This window comes from Lagenorhynchus albirostris, chromosome 13 (assembly GCF_949774975.1).
Source record: "Lagenorhynchus albirostris chromosome 13, mLagAlb1.1, whole genome shotgun sequence".
Lineage (NCBI taxonomy): Eukaryota > Metazoa > Chordata > Mammalia > Artiodactyla > Delphinidae > Lagenorhynchus > Lagenorhynchus albirostris.
This window is the reverse complement of record NC_083107.1, coordinates 1,105,689-1,113,841: the sequence shown is the minus strand read 5'-3', so window position 1 is coordinate 1,113,841 and position 8,153 is coordinate 1,105,689. Positions and strand designations below refer to the sequence as shown.

The following is an 8,153-nucleotide window of genomic DNA, read 5'->3' as shown; positions in this document are numbered from 1 at the left end:
TTTGTGCTACACATTCAGTCTCATTCTACTTAGGATAGTCATATTTCTTCATTAGCTTGTTTGTCCATAGGTTTCCAAATTAAATGCAATTACTTAAAAGGAATCAATAACACAGCTAAGACAGTTCAGACCATGGTTGGTTCCTAAAATAATTCTCAATCTGTTTTACCAGAATAATGTCTAGTCAACTTTGAAGAATATTTTAAGAGGCCCTAAATCAGATTAAGTGCTGGCTTTCGGATCTTGCTATCTCGGAATGCTGCCAGATGGCAATCTCTGTGATTGAGTCATTCTGCATTAGGGGAGCTTGTTCCGATGATGTCCAAATGACTCATGGCTTCTAATTCTCTTAAAAAGAGCCACGAGACCTGCAATGTTAATTACATTATGGGACAGAGTGGTGCAGTATTTAATAGAGATGGGTCCAAATTATGCATCGCAGGCTCCCGTCTGCAGAGTCATCTGGGGGTGTAGATTTGTCCTCACAACGAAGGCATCTTGCTCTCACGGCACCAGGGTTGTTAGTTTTTCACTTTGCAAATATATTTTTAACAAATGAAATACTAGCTAACATGACCAGAGTAATCAGAAGATGTGCAATTTGTCCTCCTCTGGCCCTGGCTGCAGGAAAAACAACCATGCTGGGCAGTAGCTGCTGGGCGCTTAGATGGAATATGGGGTGTAGATTTCATTCTGAAAGGAGCATATTATAGGAAACGGTCGTTTCCTCTGAGTGTGATAAATCTAGTGGACAGCCTGCTCCAGACGTTTGTTTGATGGAAGAGTTTGCTATGCCTTACCCAGACACCACCCACATCCATCAGGGACCGCTTGATTTCTGTGTTCTTAAAGGAATGACACAAAGGAGTTTTGTTTAGTGAAATTTATCAGGGAATACTGAGCTTTAGCCGCAAGAAAATCTTTTCCACTTCTCATTGCACACCCCGCTTCGGTGGACATGTGCCTCTGCTGACACAAAGGAATCAGATTACAGCAATCAGAGACCTATATTCCCTGTGGCTGTGCGAGCTGTACGGACCATGGGCTCTCCTCTCCACTCACCCAGAGCCTGCTGGGTCATGAGTGGTCAAATGTTGTGAGAGGGTCTTGGATTTTTCCAGGCTCACAGAACTCATTTAGTTTAATTCTGTTAAAGAAAAAAGACAACCCCTAGCACCACCTGAGTCCTAGGAGCATCTTAGGAGACAGGAGACAATACGAATCAATACCAGCTAATTAATCTGCAGGCTTTTCTAGGTACAAACCTGTGAAACCAGAGCCAGGATGCTGGACTCTGCTGAGTTCGCGATCCCACCACCTCAGCCCTTCTGAGTAACAGCAAACAAAGGGAGGGGACCACGGAGAATGGCTTTCCTGAAGCAGGGAGACCACTACCGTGGGAGAGAAAGCCCAGCATCTGAGACAGGGAGAGAAGGGAAGAGCAGCAGGAGAATTCCTGGAGGGATGGAAACAGTGGTCACAGTAAAGACAGAGCCTGGGGATTACAAACCACTTTTAAGCCTATTCTGCATAGATTCCCGTAGCCCTTGGGAAAATCACAATAGTTTTATTTCACTTTATCTAAACTACAGAAATAGTTCATAAAAATATAGAAGTAGTAGAATTAAAGCGAAAGTACTCCTTAACTGACCTCCCTCAAATTCCAGGACCCTCCCCAGGGGTCACCTTCGTGATCAGGTTAGTACCTCTCCAGGCCTCCTCAGATGCTTGGGGGCTGGGGGGAGCGAAATCAAAAGCCAGCTTGTGCCCACGTGCTGCAATGGGTGCCCTAGCACGAGGCTGCCACTGCCCGGAGGAAGTGACCCCTCTTCTAGTCCATCAAAGACAAGCAGGGGCTCGGGACTCTTCCAGGGTCTTTGCTGTGCAGGTATACGCATTTATACGATTCAGATACATCATGCAGCTTTTTATTAGGCACGTGGTTTTGTAACTTGCTTTTTAAATTTATTTATTTTTTCTTGCGGTTTTACTGAGACATAATTGGCCTACAGCACCGTGTAAGTTTAAGGTGTACAGCATGATGACCTGACTTGCATATATCACGTAATAATTATCACAATAAGTGTAGTGAACATCCATCATCTCATATATTAGATATAAAATTAAAGAAACAAAAACATTTTTCCATGCGCTGAGAACTCTTAGGGTTTCCTCTCTCAACAACTTTGATGTGTAACACGTATCAATGAATTCAGTAAAGTTGCAGGATGTGAAATTAGTATACAGAAATCTGTTGAGTTTCTATACGCTAACAACAAACTATCAGAAAGAGAAATTAAGAAAACAATGCCATTTACAATTGCATCCAAAAAAATAAAATAAAATACCTAGGAATGGATCTAACTAATGAGGTAAAAGACCTGTACTCCAAAAACTATAAGACACTGATGAAAGAAATTGAAGATGACACAAACAGATGGAAAGATATACTGCGTTCATGGACTGGAAGAATTAATATTGTTAAAATGTCCACACTACCCAAGGCAATATTCAGATTCAAAGCGATCCCTATCAAAATACCAATGGCATTTTTTCACAGAACTAGAACACATAACTTGCTTTTTTAACACAAAAGTATATCTTGGAAGCTTGTCCAGGTCAATAAAATATAGGATGACCTCATCCTTTTATCTGCATTTTTTATATTGACCTATAACCAAGACTCCCCCCCACCCAAAATCAATTTAGGCTGTTTCCAACATTTTTTTTTCTGCCGTACGCGGGCCTCTCACTGCTGTGGCCTCTCCCGTTGCGGAGCACAGGCTCCGGACGCGCAGGCTCAGCGGCCATGGCTCACGGACCCAGCCGCTCCGCGGCACGTGGGATCTTCCCGGACCGGGGCAGGAACCCGCGTCCCCTGCATCGGCAGGCGGACTCTCAACCACTGCGCCACCAGGGAAGCCCATATTAAACTGTCTTAAAATATAAAAATTGCTAGAAAGTCAGGCTCAAAGAAGAGAAGAATTTGAGGAATTCAATGACTTCTCACTTTCCTGCTGTGCTTCCTGTTAGCCTGAGCCTGAATGGAAGCAGTCAGTTATACGTTTCTCCTTCATAGAAAGTGAGAAACACAGATTTCCCTAGAAAACCAAAATTCGGAAAGAAGTTTCTGGTGTGGAAGCCCACAGCAACATTTTTATAGCAAATGTAATAATGGGTAATATGTATGGCTTTTATTTTTGGTGAAGACTTACAACAAAAGTTGAATCAGTTTAAAATCAAGCTAATGAAAATGATTCTGTTGTCCACTGAGCCACCTTCTGGTGACCCAATGCAAGACAGACCCAATTTTTTTTTTCAGAGAAAAACAGGAGTGTGCCATGGCCCACAAATATGACGGCGGTTTTCTAAAGGTCTGGTGTATTGTCCAGGTTCGCATCGTGTAAGCACTGCTTCTGGCTGCCACGTGCAGACGAAGAACGAGAAATTGCTGGGTGCGCCGTGAGTCCTCCGCACACACCTGCAGAGCTGAGTAAGAGCCGTCCCTCCAGGACGTAAACGGACCCTTGGTGGTGGCTATGACAGAATGCTCTTTGGTGCATCCCGCCGGAAGCCACACCCCCTTGCTGGGAAGCTCTCTGTCCTAGCCTGGAATTCGGGGAATGCTGCTGCTGATCGGGAGCGCGGCGGCGTCTCACGAGTTTTAGCGTTATTTTGCTTTTCTTCTTCAGTTTCCCCAAAGCTCTTGGTCTGGGTCCTGCAGCAGAACACTTTGGTGATAAATTGACCTTAACTAAGCCAGTGTATGGGCTAAGTTAGATTAAAAGAGCCTTTGGCTGCCAACAAATCCATTTAGAGATTTAAAAATATTTACCTCTTGCTAAATATGACAAGCGCCGCACATTTAGTCAGAATGATAAATTTTTCTCAAGGAGCTGCAATCCGCTGGAATAGTTTCCACAGTATGAAATACAACCTAATATTCTAAAAGAAAAACATTGTGAGGCATTTATCATTCCATCCCCTGCCCCCACAAAAAAAAGAAAAACTTTTCCATCTTTGACTCATCACCTAGGTCCCAAGCTACTACTTAACGCAAACGTCTTGACAACATACACCACCCACTCTCAGCGGGTCCTAGCTATGCTGCACACTTCGGAAATTTTGATTGAAGTGCTGCCTTTTTATACATCTCATTTCTCATGGATAACAACTATGAGGATTCATTTTGGGATCAAAACAGAACATTTCGATGCTAGACTCGACACCATCACTGTCTGTAACTGCCAAAACAAAAACTGATGGGACGACAGATCATCTCGTTGAAAGGGCTTCGCTTCAGTGGTCTGGAACCTGCAAGCAATTTAGTCACGCTGGCTGCCGGACGCATCTAGTATCAGGGCATCATTCAAAACGATACAGACACATTAAATACGGCTTTTCTTTATGAAGTAAAGTCCATGAGCTCATTAACCATGGACAGGCACTGGGTCTCACATAAGTAAGATCACTTTTAGTAGATTGAGGGTAAAACTATCTCATGATTAAAGGATCTTGTACAGGATACATTTGATTTTATTGGGTCGGCCAAAAAGTTCATTCAGGTTTTTCTGTAACATCTCCAACACTACTGGAAATAAATATTTGAAGGATAAAATGGTACATTATTATATCATTATTGTCAATTTACAGTCATGTTCGTTTTAATTCAAACTTTTCATCTTATTTACAGCTATTATAATAAAATCAAGCAAAGATTTCACAATAAGACACTATATACGTGGGCCACCTTTTCTTTTTACATACAAGTCAGCCAGGAGCACCGTTTCAAGCCAGACTTCCTGCGATTTAGTGACGGTAGAAGCGGGTATTTGTATTTCCACTAAGCAGATCTGTAAGGATGTTCGTTCATGCATCCCACAAACGCTGACTGAGTGCCACTTTCCTATGGGGACTGTGCACAAAGTTCCATTCGACTGACCAGGGGCAACATCACGCATTAGGGAACAGGGTTTCAGAAGCCCTCACCCTGGTTTTCTATCCCTCTGCCTTCAGGAAGTACTGGAGAGGCCCCAGCACCCAGGTTTCTTCTCTATTCCATTTCCCCATGCCCCAGAGAGAGAATCTGATTACAGAAACTAATTCAAGTTCTACTGTTATGCATATAAACGTGATTTTATATGCAGAGCTCAAGGTCCTAACACTTGATTTTCTCTCCCTGATCAGAAGACAACGACTCGAATAGTAACTAGGAAGGGACACTCCAGAAGCCAGGACCCAGGGTCTCTGCGGACTGGGGACAACCCACGGCCTCATCAAGGATATCCTTTCCCAGGAGAGCTTGGCTTTTGCTACGGGCTGAATTGTCTCCTCAAAATGCACATGTTGAAACCCTAACTCCCAGTATGACTCTTTCTTGGAGACAGGATCTTCAAGAGTTAATTCAGGTTAAATTAGGTCATAAGGGCGAAGCTCTGATCCACTGGCACTGCGGCCCGATAAAAAGAGGAAGAGAGAAATCTCTCTTCACCGCGACAGAACGCAGCAACAGACAGGAAGAGCACCCTCGCCAGAAGACGAGCCCTGTCGGAACCTCCACCCTGGACTTTTCGGCCTCCAGAAGAGCAAGGAGATAAATGGCTGTACTTTGAGCCATCCAGACTACGGTATTTTGTTATCCAGCCCAAGCCGACTAAGACAGCTTTCATCAGGGGTTTTGTCAGAAGAAAGATAAAAATTTATTGTGAAACTGAAGGAGCCCTGGAGGAAGCTGGAATATTGTACAAAGTGTCCCAACCTGATAAATAATATTCGCTGTTATTTATTGAATAACTACAGCCAGGCACCGTGCTCTGCGGGCACACACACGCGCACACGCACGCACACACGATCCACATTAGGTCCTCAAAGTAACCCTATCAGATTGATAGTATCTCCCCCATTATACTAACTGATGAAATTGAGTCTCAGGAGTGCTGATCCACTTGCCAAAATGTACACAACTAGCGGGTCCGAGATTTGAAGCCAAACCCCCAAGGTCTGCCTTTCCAGCCACTAACTTACAGCGGTTCTGGGCAGAGCACCTGTCTTCGGGGTTACTTAAGGATGCCTTCTGTGCTCTATGCCTTCAAACCAATCAGAACCAGCCTGAGCCCAGGTCCCTGTCGAGCCCAGATGTGTCCATTTCAGTCAGTGTTGGGCCCTGGGAGGAGGAAAGCCCCTCAAATCGGGGTACGTAGGAAGCTGCAAACCCGACCTGCATATATTCTGTCTTTTCAATGTTCACCAACAAGATAAACTCCTGAACGGACTGTGGGGAAACCTCTGGGGACCCAGCACAGAAGCATCTGAAAGGAGTCACCGAATCCTACCGTTATGGGTTTTGCCTTTTTCCAGCCTCTGTAATCATCACACTTCCACTGCCTGGAGGAAAAGCCCCCGAGCACAGAGTCCAGTGCAGAGAACCAGGGAACTCGCCCACTTAGCATCTCAGGAGCCACCCGCTCGCAGGCTCTGAGCGAGTCAAGCTGTCTTTCCGGGCAACAGCCTTTCTGTCCTGAAGCAACAGTGCATGGCTGGAAACTTAACATCATCCAGTTAATGCAAAGTATTTCCTCTGCCCCTAGCTGAGCCCGCTCTGAATATGTGCCAAAATAGCTATTTGCAGTGATTAAAAGTGAGACGCCCGAGCCGAGATTCCGTCGGGACCAGAGAGAAGCGCCTTTCCACCCTGGGCTCATCAACGCTGACGGAGGCTGGGTAAGGAGCCTGGTCAGGCGTGGAACAGAACCCGCAGAGCGGGGGCGCAAGAGCGTTGCTTCTGATTTGCCCACCAGATGCACGGGGTATGGAGAAGTCAAGCAGAGGATTTTGTCATCTCACTCTTTTCGAGGAGGGGCCAGAGACGAAACAAAGCAAAATCCTAACTCTGTCTATTGTAAATGGACTTCATCTACTTTGGAAACAAAGCCAGTTCAAACTACTGTCACTGGCGTGTGAGCAAACCTAGACTCACCTGATTGCGGGTAGCAGCCCATGCTTACAACTATGGAACTCAAGGAAAACTTGTCCCCAAATGGTGCTGCCTCGGCTCTTCCCGGGAGCGTCCTAGACTCTCCACGGCCACAGGACCATAACTAGAAGGCACAGAGGGCAGCGTGCATCCTGTATTCCAGCCTAACTTTGTTGGGTCCTGACAACCTTAACATTGAAACCTGGGCTAGTCTTCCTGGAATAACCAATCTAATTCCGGGGAAAGGTTAACATCAGGCCAGAGCTGATCTTCTCATGGTAACACTTGAAAATGGAGTTAAGGAAAGTATGGAACGTCGTGTCCGTCTTGTTTGCTGTGCACATTTTTTTTCCTGCAGGGAGGCACCTGAATTTGGGGAGCTGTGAGTTGTCACAGCTCTGTTTTACAACAATGTAAAAATGGTGGGAAACATAAGGTGGCTCCCACACTGTCATCCACGGCTGGTCCCCGTGTCCCACACCAATGAGGGCACGAAAGACCTGGGGTAACACATGCCGTGTGAGGCTGGAATGCCATGTGGACTGTGCTGGACCCCTCTCTAAGGCGAAGCGCATGCTGTACGAGATGAATCCCTACTGCTTCTTCCTGAGTTAGGCTGCCAGCAAGAGTGAACCCCTACTCACTGCAATGCCGCTGACCACTCTCCTTTCATCATGGCAACATCTGGGGGCCAAATCAGCCACATTCATTCTATTTTGTTATTTAAGTTAGCCCAGAAATTGACTTAGAAATCCCAGGTAAGCTTGGTGTTCCTACTGACTTTGAACCTGCCTTATTTTCCCAGGATCAAGGGGAGAGGCAGCCAGAAGGGCTGAGGATTTTCCAAATTTGATCCAATTCTCAGTCAAATGTTCAGAATCGAATGATAACACAGGGACTTCTCCAGCGGTCCAGTGGGTAAGACTGCACTCCCAATGCAGGGGGCCCAGGTTCAATCCCTGGTCAGGAAACTGGATCCCACATGCATGACACAACTAAGAAGTCCACAAACCCGTGTGCCTCAACTAAGACCCGGTGCAGCCTAAATAAATAAATATTTAAAAATAAATAAATAAATGATGACACAGAGAAGACCCACACAGGACCCTCTTTTTATTCATAGCAAGTTATGAATCTGTCCTCTTGGGCATTTTTACACTGTCATCATACACAGTAATCC

At 45.4% G+C, this 8,153-nt stretch overlaps 1 long non-coding RNA gene across 1 annotated transcript in view; it reads right to left on the bottom strand.

Moving 5' to 3' along the window:
• LOC132531064 (uncharacterized) overlaps positions 1-8,153 on the bottom strand; it is a 371,620-nt gene that overhangs the window by 326,336 nt on the left and 37,131 nt on the right. The gene's annotated exons all lie outside the window — the stretch shown is intronic.